Below are 18692 nucleotides of genomic sequence, written 5' to 3'. Positions count from 1 at the left end.
ATGTACATATCTAAGGTTCAATCTCACAATTTATCGAAGAGCTACAATTTTTGTAATCTCTTTTTTCAGGTGTAAATTAAGGTTACAAAGTAACAACAGGCATCTTGGAATTCCAACTGGTACTATTACTGTAGACACTGCAACAATTTTGATGTACCCACCGCTGTATAGTACTCTTCTGGCCCTTGGGCAAAACACCTCATGCTTTACATCTCTGAAAGTGAATGACACAAGAGATTCATAGTTTTTCTTAGGGGGCTTCAATTCTTCATAACAGTTAATTAATGATCACTAAGAATCTTTAATATCTTCCTCCTGCACAGCCTTCTGCAGATGGTTAAACACTGAATTTAAGTATCCAGATAAATAAAATCAGTGGTTAAAACAACAGCATTAATTAAGCATATCAAGATGTCAAAGTCCCAGATAATTTACCAAGAGGCCAAATACAGCCTTTCAAGAGCACAGAACATTTCTAAACTTGCTTCAGAATTCAGTTTCCATTCCTGAAGTACAGGAATGCCCTTAGCAGATTTACACCGTGATAAGGTCAGATTATGCCCCTTAGATCCACACATCTCTGCAAAAGAACCTCTCTTCCCTACATGGAAAGAGGTGAAGAGGATCAGCCACCTCTGGAACATCACTCTTCCCATCCTCGGTCCTGTAGAGGGCCTCTTGTGGGGCTGGAAGAGCAAAACGGTGAAATTCACTAGTCTAAATTCACCAAACTATGCGAAGTGCAAAAAAGAAAAACTGCATATATGGGGAACAATAAATTAGATTAGTAATTATTTTATTTTATTTTTTAACCATTTAAGATGTTACTCACAGGTAAGTGAATGTGCCTCTTAAAAATACTGTGTATGATTTTTAACATGTAGTGATCCCTTTAAATGGGACTCATACAACTGTGAACATAACCAAACAACTTGAACATAAAAACAATGAGGTGTCCAGTGCATCGTAAAGACTTAACAGATTTATTTGGGCATAAGCTTTTGGGGGTAAAAAACCCACTTCTTCTACTCTAGTGACACTATCATAGGACCCAGCCACACCATCAGAGGCTCATTCACTTGCACATCTAAGAATGTGATATATGCCATCATGTGCCGGCAATGCCCCTCTACCATGTACATTGGCCAAACTGGACAGTCTCTACGTAAAAGGATAAATGGACACAAATCAGACATCAGGAATGGTAACATAAAAAAGCCAGTAGGAGAACACTTCAATCTCCCTGGACACTCAATAACAGATTTTAAAGTATCCTTCAACAAAAAAGCTTCAAAAACAGACTTCAAAGAGAAACTGCTGAGCTACAATTCATTTGCAAACTTAACACCATCAATTTGGGCTTGAATAGGGACTGGGAGTGGCTGGCTCACTACAAAAGCAGTTTTCCCTCTCTTGGTATTGCACCTCCTCATCAATTATTGGGAGTGGGCTACATCCACCCTGACTAAATAGGCCTTCAACATTGGTTCTCCACTTGTAAGGTAACTCCCTTCTCTTCATGTGCCAATATATATTGATGCCTGTATCTGTAATTTTCACTCCATGCATCTGAAGAAGTGGGGTTTTACCCACGAAAACTTATGCCCAAATAAATCTGTTAGTCTTTAAGGTGCCACCGGACTTCCAAAATTAATGGAGTAGGCAACCTTTCTGCAAAGGGGAGCCACATGTATCTTAATCAATCAGAGCTTTGTAATCCACCAAATAAATAAATATTTATATATTTATAAATAAATATATAAATAAATCAGAGTTCACACAGTTCTTCTAACCATTCCCACATAGTTTACACAAAACAGCTGTTAGAGTAAAATGCTCAGTAAATTTTAAGCAATCACAGAAATAAACAATGGACCAAATTTATCCACTCTCTTCAATGCTGTTACACCACTGATGTGTTTGGTCCATTATCCTGAAGCAAGATTAACATACCCCTTCTTGCTCTTCATTTTCTCTTCATCAGTTTTCTTTTGCTGGTTTCTCATCCCCGCACCTACCCCTCTTCTCAAATTTAATTGGTTTCTCTATTTCTACTATTAACGTGTGTTTACGTATATTACAGCTCCAGTTACAACTTCAGATGTTCAGTTTGGGATATTTTGGAGGCACCAGTACTCGTCAATATCAATTCACTGTGTCATAACAAGAGATGCTGAAAACAGTAACACTAACGTAGGCTGAAAATTGTGAGACAACCTCCCCTCTCCAAGAGCACTACTCCAGAAACAGTGCCTCTACTCTGCAAATGAGCATCTCTGAAAGCACTGGTGGGAGACAGAAAAAAAAACTGAACAGCAGAAGAGAGCTTCTAAGCACAAGATCCTCCAGGAAGCATAAAACTATTTAGAAACTACAGGTACCCCTCCCCCAGCTTTCCTTTTCAAAGCAAGAAGACTGTCAAGCAAGTACGAAAAGGGGGGCGAACAGAATAAATATTGTTACACACGTTGGGTGCATCTGCATGTGTACACATAAGTCATACTCGCACAGGTCAAGGAAGAAACTATACCGTACTTCACACTGATTTAAGAAAATATATTTAAGCATGAAGTTAAATATTCTCCTTTCCAACCTGCACAGTAAAGCCACAATGCAGTTCAGCTGATGGATATATTATTCCCATCTTTTTGGGGGACTACATCATATTACAATTTATGACCATGAATTTAAAAATGGTTTTCAATCTTATCCTTTCTCCATAGTCTATTGCACTCCTTCTCTATTGTCTCTCTTCCTCATGCTCCAATGCGTCTCTCCTTGATCCTTCTCTCCCCACAGCCTCCCTCCCCATGGGTGAAACCTTGTCACCATTTAAGTCAAAGACAAAACCCCTAGTGTCCAACTTTGAACCTTCCATCACTCTTTTCCTCCTGCTAGGTTCCCCATCCCTCTCTTCTTTCCCATAGGGAGAGGAAGGAACAACGAAAGTAGCTTCTGAAGGATTTAAGGTTTCAGAGAGCTGGCAGCGTCATCCACTTTCAAGAAAGCTTACAGTCAGACATTTATAGTCCTCAAACTACAAAGAATCTATACAATCTTTACAATCTATTTTATTCTGTGATCCAGAGGGAGGCTCAAATCAGGATGAGTCAGACAGTGACAGGAAAGGATTATAGCAAGAAAATATACTTGCTTCTAATCAGGAGGTAAAGTCTACATCTGAGAACTGCACCATCTGTCTTTGAACAGTCTAAAAATGAATTTAACAGACAGGAAGTATTCAAGTTGTTCCACAGAACAGATCTCTGTTCTTGAGGTCTGCTTCTATGGACAAGGACCCTGACCAGAGAAAAGCTGTTGCAATCTTTGACTTTAAAACTAATGAAAAGAGACTTTCTTCTTAAAAAGAGGTTTAGAGTATGTCCTATTAGATAATCAGCCCGGCTGCCCCTCCCTCTGCAAATGGTTGGGAAAGAGCTTGGCATAAGACATGTTAATTGGCTCCATCCCTATTAAAAAAATAATTCAGCTCATCTCTAGCAATAGCAAAGTTCTTAAGACTGCCTGATAAGGTAAAGCTATCATTTTTGCCTTTGCTTGTATTTCAGCAGAGATGAGTTAACAGAAAAGAAAAATACGAGTGCAAACCATCAGCTTAACCTGTTCATCCAATGTTGTCTGTTGCTTTACTGACGTTCTACCTAACTCACTCATTTTATTTCTGAAGAGCTTCTCAGATATCTGAAGTGTATTCTAGAAGATAGTAAAACAATTCTGAGTAGCAAATCAAACTGGTTTTTCAATTAAAAGTGACATTTTGTTTCGTTATTTAAATTGTATTAAAAATATTCAAAAAGTTTTTTTAAAAAAACCCATAAAAATGGAACTAAACGTTCAAATTTTATTCAACCCAAAATGAATTTTACACTTTTTGGTTCACTGAAATTTGTTCAGAATATCTGCATTTTGGACCAACTGCCACCCACAACGTTGTTTTATTTTTTTTGGCTGGCCAGCAAACCAAAAAAGTTCTTTGCAGAGCTCTATCATTTACGCTTATATATTTTTTTCAAACTTCACATTTCCAGAACATTTTACGACAAGTTTTGATAAGTGATGTGTAGAATCTAATATATCAGTGCTTTATCTTCAAGGGCTGGCCCAGTTAGAATGTGCTATAAGAAAATGTATCCCGGATGCAGGGCTCCTTCTCCATGGAAACATGGATCTTGGAAACAAATGTAGGTTTCGGTTGAACGCTTTTTTTACTCTGCTTCAGAATCACTTCCTTCAGGGTCGTCATGTCAATGGGGCAGGCAGCAAGGTCAATGCTCCCAGTGTGTCTGATCCATGTTGTGGGAGAAGGAACTGCAGCAGCCCTGGAGTGTTTTTATTTGTTGCACATGGACAGCGGGACAATAGGGATTCCACTTGACTCCTGACAGCATGAAAGGAATCACTGACACTCCAGACACATGATGAAGAGTGGACAGGTGGATGTCTGAGGCCCCTTCTAGGGTTTTGCTTTGGGTTTGTTTTTGGTGGTAGGAGGCACACAAAGAAGAGAAGGAGTGGTGAACAAGGAGAGGTAATGTACAGACAGTGAAGAAGAGTTAAACAATGAAGGGCAACGGAACTGATAGAAGAGACAATCAAGGAATAAAAGTACCAGAAGAGAAAAAACATGGACAAAAGCCCATCCTGCCAGGAGGGGTGGGGAGGGGTCTTAATCCGTCACAGACAACATGCACTGCCACCCACAGAGAGCAGACCAGGCACTAGGAAGTGCAGGAGCATCAGGAACTAAGGCAGTGGTTATCACCAGTGGAGCTACTCTCCTCAATGACAGTTATCATTCAGCTTTTCATCTCCTGCTGCAGTCACAGATCATCTGAAGATAACCCCCTTGGGACCACCAAAACCATATGATGGCATAGTCATTCATTAGTGAAGTGCACTACGAGCAACTTATTTTTCTCTTCTACAAAGTCACATCCACCCATCACCCTCAGCGCAAACAATCATCTTCATCTTCTATCAGATACATACTGCATGTCAGCTTTACTTAAACATAATTCAACAAGATACATAGGCATATGCCTAACATTAAGGACAAGTAATCCCAGCATCCTAATGTATCAGGACCATAATCTTCTCTTCCCCATTATCTCTCATTTAATAAGGCATCAAAAATTAATTTATTGTAACCCCATGACACTAAAAGAAAAAGGGCCATGAATTTTAATTGTAATCTAATAAAATGCACTTCACAACAGTTGAACTTCTGCTTTATCATTAGCATTGTACAAACACTACCATGCACGCCAAAAATAGAATACTTCTTAGTCACACGGAATTGTTAACTGTGCAAGCTTCCATTTCACTCCTATCAAGCCCAGCTTTCCAAACCATCAGCAGCTGTGGACTCCAACCCTTCCTGCTTCATTGCTCTTCAGATCCCACCTTCAGCTTACAGTAAGGAAGGGAAGTAAGTAATCCCAGTGGGAAACACAAGACAAAGTGTAAAATTCTACCTACCCACTCACACAAGGTGAGCTGACAAGTAAAACATGAGGGACAGATTCTGTGATGCATCTTTCAAGGGACACAGCACCAAAAATCACCACCATCTGATGTGGTCCAAAGGTAAATTACAGAAGAAAAGACATCAGAATGTCTGGCTTCTAAAGACACTTCTCCCTTTTTCCTAGTGTATCTGCATTTCCAGGCATCACTTGTCTCACAGAAGTACTTCAAATCTGGAATTTAATGAACACCACACAACTGTCCTTTCCTGAGTGACTAGTACTCCTCTACTGCTTTGTTTTTTATAAGGTCTGCCGTTAGGCCAGCTGCAGGCAGAAGCCTTTCCAAAGGAGAAAACACAATTTTCTTTTTGTCCCTTTAACAAGTGATGTAGGACACAGGACCTGCCACACTGGATCAGGTCAATGATCAATCTAGTCCAATACTCAGTCTCTGACAGTGGCCAGTACCAATATACAGATATACGGTTCAGCAACTCTTACAATGGAAAGTTACAGAATAACCTACCTATGGGGAAAGTTAGTGGTTAGCTTATGCCCTGAAGCATCAAGATTTAAAATCCTTTTAAATGTTACTGTGAATGTTCTTGTGGGTCACAGAAGTGTCTAATACTTTTTTGAACTCTGATAATATACAGATCTTAGCTGTTTATTAGAAAAAGGATCCAAAGAGGGCTGGAAGGAAACCACAAAGAGCCAAAGCAACAAATGTTTGTTGGCTGACAGAGAGAAAAAAAGAGGGGTAGAAAATTTTAAGGAAAGTTTGATTGGAAGTAAGATGCAAACTGAGCACATGCTTTGGAACAAAATTGGGGGGCGGGGGGGAGTGAAGACATGCTATATTTTAAATTTAGACTCAGAGGATAAAAACATAACAAGATTAGCCTATTTAAAACCTCAATACAAGCCTGGAATTTATCAAAACCTAGCAGCCGATGAATGGGGACAAACAAAAATGCCAAGAAAACAAACCAGACTAGAGAAAGAAGAAAACGAGATTACTTTCCTGTAAGTGAAGGTTCTTCGAGATGCGTGGTTCCTATCTGTATTCCACTGAGGGGTTATATGTGCAAGCATCATGCGCCTGGAGCCAGAGCTTTTGAAAGTAGTACTGTTTGGCAGTCCGCACATATGCCCTGTGCCACCTCGTGGTCTCACCCAAGGCGATAAAGGGCGCTGCGGGCTACTGGCATCTCCAGTTCCTTCTCTACCACAGGGCTGTTGACTCTGCAGCAGAGGGGAATTTCTGGAGGGTGGGATTGGAATGCATATTGGGACCACACATCTCAAAGAACTTTCAGTTACAGGTAAGTAACCTCATTTTCTTCTTTGAGCGATGGTCCCTACTGTATTCCACTGTGGGTGATTAACAAGCAGTACCTATGTGGAAGGATGTTGTGAGGAGATTGTGGAACAGAAGACTGCTGCTCCAAGTGAAGGGTGCATCGCAGAATCATGCACTATATTGCACTTATATTCCAATTGATTTATTTTATAATTTATGGTTAAAATGAGAAAGTAAGCAATTTTTCAGTAATAGTTCGCTGTGACACTTTTATATTTTTAGGTCTGATTTTGTAAGCAACTCATTTTCAAGTGAGGTGAAACTTGGGGTTCTCAACCTTTCCAGACTCCTGGAAGGGGTACAGTACTCTGGAAAGGTTGAGAACTACTGGTCTAGGGTATTGGTTATTCTCCACAGCAAATCCTCGAACTGGTCATCTGATGGGACGAGGGGATTGAAGAGGCAGCTGGATCTGGACAAGATGAGGGATGCTTCTCCTGATCCATTGGGCTAATCACTGCGTCGTCCAGCACTACATTGGAATGCCTACCTCACGAGGGTTGTGATGGTGAAGTGGTGGAGTCCTCCCGAACTGAGCAGGTTTGTTTGGAGAGTAAATATTGGGGCCACTCCAGTATGACCAGCCCTGTTGACCCTGCTGTTGCACAGCCTGTGACAGCGGTGCCAGATACCAACTTTGCCAGAAAGGCAAGGTGGCAAACTGCCATTGTGCTGTTGGCACCTTCTGATAGTTGTGCTTCTGGAATGGGAGCAGTGGACCACATCGGACATCTGTATAGTCAGAATCACAGGAGTCAGAAACCTCACTAAATGGCAGTGCCATCAGAACTGCAGGAATGGGAGGTGGCAGGAACAGCTGGAGAAGGGTCCCTTTGACTTGGTGATCAGATTAGGAGTTGTGGAGACCATAGTCCCTAGAGTGAGAATAACTCATGGGGACCCAAGGCACTTCTGAGTGTCCGAGGGGTCAGTGGTATCCATTCTGCTGGAGGAGTTGGTATTGGGAACTGCATCTGTCTGGACACCAAAGGTTCCCAAGATGCTGGTGGAGTTGCCGGTCCGTAATTGGTACTAACGGATCCAGCAATCGGTGCAGCCATTTCTTGGTCTTGTGAGACTTGAAATGTGTGGTTCCTTCATAGTCAGAAGTAGTAGAGAGTGCCGAGTCGTGCTTAGACTTGAAGGAAGACTTACTGCCATGCTTATGTGCATGCTTCCTTGGTTCATGGCTAGGCCCTAGCGCAGGGTCCTTAGCACTCGTACTGGCGGAGCCTGATGGAGGTTCTGCAGCAAGAGGACATTCTTTGCCTGTTCAGGCCAATGTACAGGGCGGGTTCCCTGGCCAGGATCTGATGCTGGACCCCTGACAGCCTTCATAAAATGTTTCCTGAGATGGAAAGTCTGGTTCTCCTGAGTACAGGCAGGAAAGGAGAGGCAGATACTGCACCTGGCCGCAATGTGGGCTTCCCCCAAGCAGTAGAAACAGCGCTGATGCTCGTAACTGATGGAAAAAGTGAGGGCAGGAAGCACAGGTTTAGAACCCCAGCATCTTTGGCATAATCCATTACCCAGGTCTGGATACCACGTGGGGATGGGTGGGAAGTCTGGCAGGAAACACCGTCGAAGCAGCATCCCAAGTCCTAAATTAGGTACGAAAGGAAGAATTGAACAAAAAGAAAATGCAGAACAAATAAAAAAATCTAAGCTACAAGGATAGTTTTGAAAAGTGCATCACCACGATGATAGGAGTAGAAGCTCCGACTCGGGCCATGCGGCGGTGATAAGAAACTAGAGACTCCAGTGGTCTGCCGCACCCTATCTCACCTCAGGCAAGACCACGAGGCAGCGCAGGGCACACGTGCAGACTGCTGAACAGTACTACTTTCAAAAGCACTGGCTCCAGGTGCATGGCACATATGCCTCAGTGGAATACAATAGGGACCATCACTCGAGGACTAACAGAACTGCTTTGAGAGAGGAAGGCACAGAAGCCACAGCAAACCCAATAATAATCAACAGGTTTAAGAGCCTCTTGCTTCACTGCACTCCTTGGAAAACAGTGCAACAAGTCAGGTTTATAGACATTACAATAGCAACAGTAACATTACACTTCAGAAGGCAGCTTCATTCTAAGCCTCTATTTTCAGGGGTTTATAAATATTCTAGACAATTTAATCCCCTCTCCCCTTGATCTGAAGTAGCCCAAATCTAATGATCTTCCAGACATACTGCCAGGCCTATCTATTTACTTGGAAAAAGGAGAATTGTTGGGAGAAATGGTTTTGCTGGTGCAATAGCTGCTGTTTTAATAGGACTGTTTTTTGAAGTTATGTCAAAGGGGCCTAGAGTATACATTAGTGCCTGAAATATGGACAAATAACGGAAATTTATCATTATTTAAGTAAAAAGAAGTTTACGTTTTCCTCATATAGCTAGAGCTAATCGGATTCAGTTAAAGTAATTGCTGATTTAATTGAAGTCTGAATTTTTAATGAATTGATTGAACTACATGCACATTGTTTCCTGCACAACTTAGATTGGCTGCGGAAAATAACTTTGTTTTTTCATTTTGATTAATTTAAAGCTTCCTCTGGACCATATCTGAATCATGTGAATGGAAGGCAGAGTGACGGGGTTCTAGAAGATAATCTTACACAGTATCTATCTTTCCTCTTTTACTGTAGAATGTTTTAATATGCTGTGGCATTTTGCTAGATACTAAAATCAATGTATCTGATGCTTCCCTGTGCTGTAATTTTTTACATTAATTTTTAGGAGTACTTGCTATGTTGTTTTAATATAAGACCCAGAGTTATTTGAGGATTATATGAGGTGATTTTCCCCCCAGAGTTATTGGGTTGTTTTTTTCTTGACATCTTCATTATTGGTTGCTAAACCAATAAGGTTATTTATTACTCTATCTGGAAATGATAACTATATTTTTAAAGTTCAAACAGTAGTGATATATGTTCCCCAAGAGGACTGCATGTGTCATGTCAAGTTTGAACAAAAAGGCTTGGGAAAAAAGTTAAACTGTTTGGAACAAAAGTTACACACTGATATTTTCAAAGTGATCACTAAAAACACACACAGCTGCACAGATCTAGAAAGAGTGGACCAAATTCTGCTCTCAGATAGGGAGTTTAAATCCTGATTTGCTCCACTGAAAGCAATACAGAAGAGCACAAATTGGCCTAGTAAGCACACAGGACAATAGACACCACCATGTTTAGGTTCGATAAATATTCATTCATTGAACAAGTTACATTTTAACAGTTTGTCTTCTCTAAAAAACTCCCAACTCCCTCCTCTCAGATAATTAAAATATAAAAAACCTGGTGATACTATACCATTATGAATGCAATTCAGATGATGAAATACCAGGGTTCTTAGAACCACTCTGACACTTTCTTCACAAATACCATGACACTACGCTTAACATCATGTCCCCTAATGCAAAATCCTACCCACAACGCATCATTGCTACCCACAGCGCAGTCTCGCTACCCATACACCACTATCCTAGATGTTCAAGTATCTGGACAATTGCTTATTCCTGGGAGACATGGTGCTTGATGGCTATTCCACGTTTCTAGTTTATGTAGATTGCAGATATTAGAGGAAGGCAGAATGTGTAGATTGCAATGATGCAATATTACTTTTTTAAAAATAAACAGAACGCAAACTGGTAACTGAAAGGCATGCAGATGACATGGCAATGAGCCTGGTATAAACACTTGACTAGGAAAAGTGGATCCGTTTAGTATGGACTTAGCTAATGTGCTAGCTAAACCGGATATAAACTCAGCCTTTTTCCTAACTAGAGCATAGGCTAGAACTTGACCAGTTAAAGGAGTTACCCGGCATCTATGCTGGAGAAAAGTTGAGTGGAGATTAATCTTAAGTAGCACAAAAGCTAAGCTCAACCTAACCGCAACCACTTCTCCAAGTCAAGACAATCCCCTGGATAGATCAGGTAAGTAATTAAAAGGACACCGAAAGGCTAGAGAATGGGTAAAATTTTTCCTGATATTACAAGGGACATTAAAATTTCCAGGCAGACACGGCAACTGGCAGAAGAAAAGCAGAATAGGAGCACTGAAACCCAAAAGCTTAACAAGACCTCCAAAGAGTTAAAGCAGTATCTGCTCACGTGCTTATGCAAATCAGAAGCAAAGGCGTTCCCTTATGTGGAATATTAATGAGAGTGCATATATATGCCTTTTTTGTGAAGTATGGCCACGGTACTAATTAATGGATGGCAAAAACACTTTTTTACAGCATGGCAGAAGTTAAAAAAACAAACAAACCCAAACTCTTCGTTAATATGCTCGGATTGCCAAAAAAGTCTGTTTCTAGACAGCTCCTCTACCCACCCCGTTATCTCACCACGGAAGTAATGGTAACATCACTGATTGTTCTGCCCCCAAACACGATGTTCCATATCCATCTTACGAGATCCAGCACAGCCAATTTCTGGCTTAAAGAGAAATTCTGGGGAAAACTTTCCTATGTGAACTTTTGGATGCAGGACTGAATTTGAGAATAGGTGTCACATAGAGGTTTTAGAATGAATTTGGTTCTGACAGTGTCGCAAATGCTAAATGCATTCTTTCCAGGATAGTCTCTCTGAGCAAAAAGACAAGTCAAAGATGGAACTATCAAGAAATGGAGATAGAGAGCTTCAAGCAGAGAAGGTTGAAAGGCTAGGCGAAGCTCAGAACATCCAGTAGGCAGATGAAATGTGACTTCATGTCAATAACAGAGTGCCTGTCATAGACAATGATTTTCTTGCAGCAAATCACGAGGTCACTTGGCCTTGTAAAGTGAAAAAAAAATACGAAAAAGGAAATACAAGTTGAGGATTTACCATAGTTGAAAATTATAGATATTGTTAGCGATCTGAGCAGCTCGCCAGTAGCTAAAAAGATGCGACACTTACTAAATAAAGTTGCTTAATATAAAATTATCACCTGTGCAAAAAGAGAACCACACACACAAATTTAAGACAGCAAAATCCATTACTGACTTCTAAAAAAAAAGAGAGAGAGAGCACGCGCGCGCCATATATACTCTCTCACCTACATGTTTTTTAATCTGCTGCTTATTTTGGATCCAAATTACCAGGGCATGGAGCCTCTTCACTCATTCCCCACACACTGAAGGCACTGGAGAATTCATACGGTGTTCCCTGCTAGCACCTCTACCCACACTAGCTACACAAGGAGGGTTGGGGGATGGAGTGAGGGCAAGGCCACAACCCTCCGACCCATACCCTGTCCAAAGGTGGAAGGCCTCCCAATAAAGCAGGTGCACACCTGCGTTTGTGGGCGCCTAGAGTATTTTTTTTTAATCTATGGGTTCTACTCGACATTATGATACACGGAAGCACCTCCTGCTAATAGAGGGACTTTCCTTGCATGCTCCAAAACTTAGTAGGTTCTCCCTGTGTAGGGTCAAAACTCAACCTCTTTTGGGGGCCCTGACTTTATTAACCACAAAAACTGAACAATTAGACATCATGAAGTCAAATCAAAGCCTTCTTCCTCAAGCCTGACTACTACTGGGATTCGTAGTCAGCCCACACCTTAGGTCATTTCTGCATCTCACTCAATGTCCATGTTAGGATTACTTCACTCAGAAGCCTGTTCCGCCCTGCTAGCAGGCACTTCCTCCAGGCTTCATGTTGCTGGCAGGATTTGCAGGGCAAATTTCTTGATAAATACAGATTGTGAATATATACAATATAACCTCCGGGACGGGGGTGGGAGAGAACCCTTTAAGTGCCTAAGTATGTGTGTGTTAGTTCATGAAGCATTCTGCCATAGAAACATCCTGTAATGGAGTTGAAACCAATTGGGATTCAGAGTGCAATATGCCAGTACTTGGAGATGAGACCTTTATAGTATAGCAGGCACACTCTGCAAGACATTTATTGACTTGAATGTTGATGATTCCCTTTCTTCCATAAACAGGTAATTATATCATGACAAAGCCAGAAAGGATACGGAGAAACATAATAAATAGAAGCAATGCACATATTCAAAGAATGGCCCTTTCTGAAAACATTACCCTTTGTTAGGGGATGTGGTGTTTCCCTTTAAATCATAATTTATACATAACTAGACATGCAATGCTCTGCATCAGCCACATGGGAAACCAGCTCATTTGTTAGCTATCTGCCCACAGACACTAGAATTAGAGACAGTTTGTAATAGCTAGTGCACTGAAACCAAGCTCTCATGGTAAAATAAAAGTTAAGCTGCCTCCGCCTCCTTCATTTTAAGTCTCCTATAATAAGAAAAAAACCTCCCTCACACAAAAAAGTCTGAATCTAGTTCATAGTATGCAGGAGTCCGTCTCACTAAAACCACCACCACAGCTGGCAATCTCAACAAAGAATCACACTTAGTTATTTGAGGTGCTTTTCATCTTGGTATCTAAGCCCAGAAGATGGAATAAGCATGAAACATCAATTACCCTCTCACCGGCAGAAACAATCCCTCCAGCTCAGAACTAGGACTATTCATGGAATGGTATGAGTGCATTATCTCTAGATGTTATACAATATAACAAGTTTAGACAAAGGCTAGTCAAACGACTGCTTTACTGAACCGCTCATATACAACTCACCTCCTAGCCCCCGCACTCCTCCCAAGTGCTTTCCCAGTTGCTGTTTCCACTCCTTACTCTGCTCACTAACTTCCATTACCGAGAGTGGAAGAGACTGCACGGCTGTTGCCATACTACATCTCTGCTGTTAAAAGGGCTTCAAATTTCTAGATTTGTCACTCTATCCACAAGCACTCAATCCACTGTAAAAACAGCTTGGAAATACGAAGGTTATTTCACCTTGATTTCCAAGAGCATTAACTATCATTGTAATTAACTTCATTGTAAAATCATTCCATATTACCCACAATGCACATCTCACAGGGAAAATGAGATAATGATGCTGGCTGAATATGAATGATGCCTTGAAAAACACGTCCAAAAACTCTTCTCTCAGCAGCTTTGTACTAGACAGGCCCACAAATCAGCAGGCAAACAACCAGCAGCTCAATTCTTTAAAAGTCTGTCACATTATAAAAATAGCCACTTGAAAAATTATTACCACAGAGCTTTGTTCCTCCTTACTACCTTTATTAGTTAACTAGGCATCTGCATGCAGATTAAACTGGTTATATTGAAAAAAAAAAAAAAAGCTCTTTTCCACACACATTGCATAGAAAAGGCCAAAGCTTAAATCTACAGATAAACCCAAGAAGGCTGCAGACCAAAGACAGAATTTGCAGTGAGATCAATTTAAAATCCTATGTTTGAAAAACATTTGAGACTGAAATGTAAAATAGATTTTTATCATATGCAAATATTTAAAGGAACTTTAAAGAAAATGCAACCTCAGATTTTCATCTAAAATTATTTGAAAGAAAAGGGTGTCTTTTACAAAATATTTTTTCTATTTCATATCAATAAGTTTTTTTTTGTTTTGTTTTGTTTTTTAGGTGTGGGGAGACACTTGTAGCATTGGAAACTCAAACCAGTGAACGTTGTGTCTGAGTACCAGAGTCTGACCCTGACCAGAAGTGAGATAAAACAGACAAATGTAAACTTACAGCCCAGGCTGAGCAAAATGCAAAACAAAAAAGTATTGGGAAGCTAGTTTTACACTGATAACATCTTTAAAAGAAAGTGACTGAAATGGACAGTGTCCTTTTAAATATACCTACGGGGACACACTTCAAAATTACAACATGCTCTGTAATTAGAAGTAATGGGCACAATTTAAACACACATTTCCAAAACACAAGAAAACTATTTTCAAGCACAGTTATTCTCCAAGAAGTGAATGAGCCATAACATTAAGATTACATGTGTAGGCACTGCTGTAGTCAAGATAACCTTTCCCATATCATCTTTTCCACTTATTAGGGAGAAATAGCAGCTCATCACTGCCATCATCTTGTATCAGATTATAACCACAAGGTTGGGCTTTTGCTAAAAGGATTAAAAACTGTTTAATTACACAGCTAACAAACCCTTGTTGCCATGGATAATTAATAAAAGCTCAAATATTTAATAACCCAGATTCCTTTTATTAGAATTTGTACACCAGTGTGATACTGAGGGACAGATCTCAGTCTGACTAGCCACTCCCACTATAGTCCCTTTTAACCCAAAATTGCCAGTTACAGTGACTGAGTGAAATAAAATAAATATGTTTATACCTGGCAGTGTGCACGATGCTGTGTGATACTTTAAAAACAAAAGCAGGCCATGCATTGAAGTGTATTCAGTTCAAACCAGAAGTTTAAAAAAAACAAACATTGAATAGACCACATTTTAACAAAAATTTCCTCTGGGATCATTCTCCCCTCAAATTCACAGCAGACGTAATCTCTCTCGCTATCCCCTCCACCAGGTAGTGGGCATCTGAGTGCGTAGAACACATAAAAGAAATACTGGCATTTAGTGCTGAATGCAGTGAAAGCTAGGCTCATTCTTGTCTCTTCATGGTGTGAGTTCTACAGTTTAGGCCCAGTCCCTATGAAAGCGGTCTTCACTGCTCACAAGCCTTCCCTATTGGTTGACAGTTTCATTGTGACAGAAGATAGTTGCTGGGAGAGGCCGAGATTACTGAAGGAGAGGTGATCTCTCAGGTACCTAGGGCCAATCACATTGAGATATCTGAATATCAGAAGAACAGTGACCTTAAACTCTAATCAGTGTGGAGACAGTGCAGAGTATGCACAAGTGACAAGCTTCCACATCAGTCACTCTCTTCCTTCCTCTCAAATATGCGTGTACACACACACACACACTTTCCATAATACAGAAAAAAGATTCTGCCCTCTCAAATATGGGCTACAGTCAAGTTAAAATCAAAGTGAACGCTGCAGTGTTACTAACACTCCAGTTTCAGATTCTGGGTCAGGCTGTAGCCATGCCATATTGCCTAAATACTGGGATTTAAGACTACTGCAGTCCCCATTCTGGAACACTCTTTCACCTGTCATTTTTTGAACATTTTTCATAAGAACAATCCAACCACAGTATAAGAACAAAGATGTTACTACAAATGTAGAATATAGGTTTCTCAGTGTAAATATTGTACATCAATTTTTCATAAAAATATGAAGTCTGGGTTTATAAAATGCTCCCTGCACATAACATTACTTCTCCATCTTAGAAAGAATTCAGAGTGAAATAATCACCTTTTTGTTATCCTGCAACCTTATGGAAAATCTTTTCCCAATCTGATCCAACTCCAGTTAGAAAAGATGCAGATGGAGAACTCCTAGGTCATACAAGGGTTTATTCATATGTTGGTGTATGGTTTTTTGGGAGGGGATGAGGGACAACAGGGAGGTGGGTGAATGAAGATGTCACACTTAGGTTCTGCCAATCATAGCAGGAGAGACAAATTGGGGGTGGTAATATATTTTATTGCACCAACTTCTGTTGGTGAGAGAGACAAGCTTACATAGGGCTCTTCAGGGACTGACACGGCTACAACAACACTGCATACAACCATAGCATGGACCTTCCCAGAGGTAAGTTTTCCAGCATGGCGAGAGGCAATTTAGGTAAACAACTGAACTGCACCACACACTTAGGCCCCAAGCCTGTAATTGACTGGGGGTGAGTGAAGGGGTCCACCCACATGGAGTCAAATATAGGTCAATTAAACTTAGGATTTAATAACATGCAGTTATTTCCAAAAGGTGATCACAAGAAATCTGGGTAAATTTAAATTACAATTCATGTGAACAATGGTGCAAAAACTTTTTAGTGATGTTAGCATGGAACAGAGACTTCTTGAAAACAATAATCCATACAAAATAAAAAAATGTAAACTAGTGCCTGTGGTGAGAAAAATTGTGTTCAAAATACAGTGATTTGATCAGAAGACAAGCAAAAATACAGAAGTCATGAAAACAATAAGTAGATTTTTTTTTAAGTTAGTGTAGGTATGAAATGCCTACCTCTACAGTAGACATGTTTATTTCCCCATTTTACTGCACAAGAAGAATGGTACAAGAACTGTCACAATATATTATTTTTGTTTATATGTTTACAGCCAAGAGCACCACTATACTTGAACTGCTTTAGAACAAGATTGCTTGGAGGTACCTGAGCTGAAACTCAAGAAAGCACAGACTGTTTTGTTGTCTGTCACAAAAGGGTTGTTGGAAGAGTTGTTTTTTTTTTCATTTCCTCCACCCCTTAACAAAAACAAAAAGGATGGCCTATTAAATTTCAGTTCATCTGCAGAACAATTCCCCACTAATTAACACTAGGAAGCAAACATGATCAATACATGGCACATTTCCAGAGGTACACATTGGGACCAATATTTCTGGGGTGAGGCTTTATATACCAGTAAACAATATGGTATTTTCAACAGAGTTTAACACATCTGATTTCCCCATGGAAGTTTTGTCAGTGCTAATTATCATGTTAAAATAAAACTGCTAGTTAAATTCTCTTACTTTATTCACACCTAAAAATGTTTTGACAGAGAATTCTTTTATATACCACAGCGATAAACTAAATGTGAAAGGTAGGATACAGAGAAGATTGGAATATACAATTGCTTGAGTTGTACACATGAATGAGACCTAGTCAGCTATTTATCACAAGATTTACTCTGCCAAAAGCTTATTTACTTAAAGCTTATTTACTAATCTGTCAGTTCAGTTTTTCACTGTCCTACATCACTGCATAACAAGATACAGATCAACAAATCACATCAGAAATAGATTAGATTTTAAGACCAGAAGGGACCATTGTGATCATCTAGATCAGGGGTTCTCAAACTTCATTGCACCGAAACCCCTTTCTGACAACAAAAATCATGACTGCACGACCCCAGGAGGGGGGAAATCAAAGCCTGAGCCCACCCAAGCCCCACCACCTCAGGTGCGGGGGAGGCAAAGTTGAAGCCCCAGAGCTTCAGCCCAATGCGTGGGGTGGGGGGGTACTGCACACCTCAGGCTTCAGCTTCAGTCAGCAAGTCTAATGCTAGCCCTGGCAACCCCATTAAAATGGGGGTCATGACCCACTTTGGGTTTTCAACCCACAGTTTGAGAACTGCTGATCTAGACTGACCTCCTGCATTGCACAGCCCAAAGAACTCACCCAGTAATTTCTCCATGAAGTCCATAACCTCAGTTTGAGCTAAAACATCTCTTTTTGAAAGACATCCAGTCTTGATTTAAAGACTTCAAGCTGGAGAATCTACCACATCCCTATGTAAATGGCACTAATTGTTACATTGTCACTTAAAAATGAGGATCTTCTTATTTCTCGTCTGATTTTATCTAACGTCAGCTTGCAACCACTGGATCTCATTATGCCTTTGTCTGCTAGATTAAAGAGCCATTTACTACCAGAAATCTCTTCCCCCATGTAGGGACTTAAAAAGCATGATCAAGTCACCTCTTAGTTTATCCAAGAGAAAGTTAAGTAGATCGAACATCTTATGTTTATCACTAAAGGGCAGGTTTTCCAGACCTTGTTTCATTGTTGTTGTTGTTTTCTGAACCCTTTCCATTTTTTTAGCATCCTCTTCTAAATGTAAACATAGTAGAACCTGACAAACTATTCCAGTAACAGGGCATGTCTACACTTGCCATTTAAAGCGCAAAAAGACCCTTTTTTTGTGCAAAAGCCATGGGAGCGTCTATGCTTGCCAATGACTTTTTGCAGTGAAACTCAGAAGTTTCACCGCAAACAGAAAACCACCTCCATGAGAGGCGTACAGTTCTTATCGGTGATACTTTTGCGGTGATGTCCAAATGAAGACGTGTTCTTCCTGTTTACACAGCTTTTAGCCTCCGGAGGATATCGCGCAGTGCCTAGGTGACCATGCTGGC

The 18692-nt window shown here is 40.4% G+C and overlaps 1 protein-coding gene across 3 annotated transcripts in view; it reads right to left on the bottom strand.

Moving 5' to 3' along the window:
* Nucleotides 1-18692, bottom strand: part of MCUB (mitochondrial calcium uniporter dominant negative subunit beta) — a 74361-nt gene that overhangs the window by 21445 nt on the left and 34224 nt on the right. Inside the window, exon 1 of one of the 3 annotated variants that reach the window (XM_077815135.1) lies at nucleotides 7343-7422. The exons of the other annotated variants lie outside the window; for them this stretch is intronic. The gene's annotated coding sequence lies outside the window, so the exon portion shown is untranslated. Of the gene's footprint in view, nucleotides 1-7342; nucleotides 7423-18692 lie in introns of those variants that run through there. 3 annotated transcript variants of the gene reach the window in all.

The sequence above is a fragment of the Eretmochelys imbricata genome, chromosome 4 (genome assembly GCF_965152235.1).
Source record: "Eretmochelys imbricata isolate rEreImb1 chromosome 4, rEreImb1.hap1, whole genome shotgun sequence".
Taxonomy (NCBI): domain Eukaryota; kingdom Metazoa; phylum Chordata; order Testudines; family Cheloniidae; genus Eretmochelys; species Eretmochelys imbricata.
Note: the sequence above shows the minus strand (reverse complement) of the source record. Positions and strands in the feature narration are given on the sequence as shown.